General features: G+C 58.2%; 1 protein-coding gene across 4 annotated transcripts in view; it reads left to right on the top strand.

The window, feature by feature from the left end:
• Window positions 1-316, top strand: part of HIPK1 (homeodomain interacting protein kinase 1) — a 50,979-nt gene that overhangs the window by 7,048 nt on the left and 43,615 nt on the right. Inside the window, exon 1 of one of the 4 annotated variants that reach the window (XM_005859977.2) lies at window positions 23-104. The exons of 2 other annotated variants lie outside the window; for them this stretch is intronic. The gene's annotated coding sequence lies outside the window, so the exon portion shown is untranslated. Of the gene's footprint in view, window positions 1-22; window positions 105-182; window positions 202-316 lie in introns of those variants that run through there. One more of the 4 variants, XM_014534557.1, reaches the window with a different exon arrangement.

The following is a 316-nucleotide window of genomic DNA, read 5'->3' as shown; positions in this document are numbered from 1 at the left end:
CGCTGGTGTGTAGTCGTTCCGCTGGTCGTTTTGTAACGACGGGGAGGCGACGTGGGACCAGCCCACCGAGTGGACGCATCTGTGTGTGCGGAGCAGAGCCCGAGGTCTGGCTCCCGGGGAAACTTTTGCTGTTTGCTGTCTGCTGTCTGCTGTCACTTTCCCAAAGCTTTCGTTTAAGAAAAAAATGATAATAATGAAAGGGTGAGGAAACAACCCAAACTCGTGGGGCAGGCCCACGCTCTTCGCCCGGCTCCGTGGGAAGGAGGAGGCCCTTTTTGTTGCTAGCAACCCGGACCGGGAGGTCGGTCGCCGGGAG

The sequence above is a fragment of the Myotis brandtii genome, unplaced genomic scaffold (assembly GCF_000412655.1).
Source record: "Myotis brandtii unplaced genomic scaffold, ASM41265v1 scaffold131, whole genome shotgun sequence".
Taxonomy (NCBI): Eukaryota; Metazoa; Chordata; class Mammalia; order Chiroptera; family Vespertilionidae; genus Myotis; species Myotis brandtii.
Note: the sequence above shows the minus strand (reverse complement) of the source record. Positions and strands in the feature narration are given on the sequence as shown.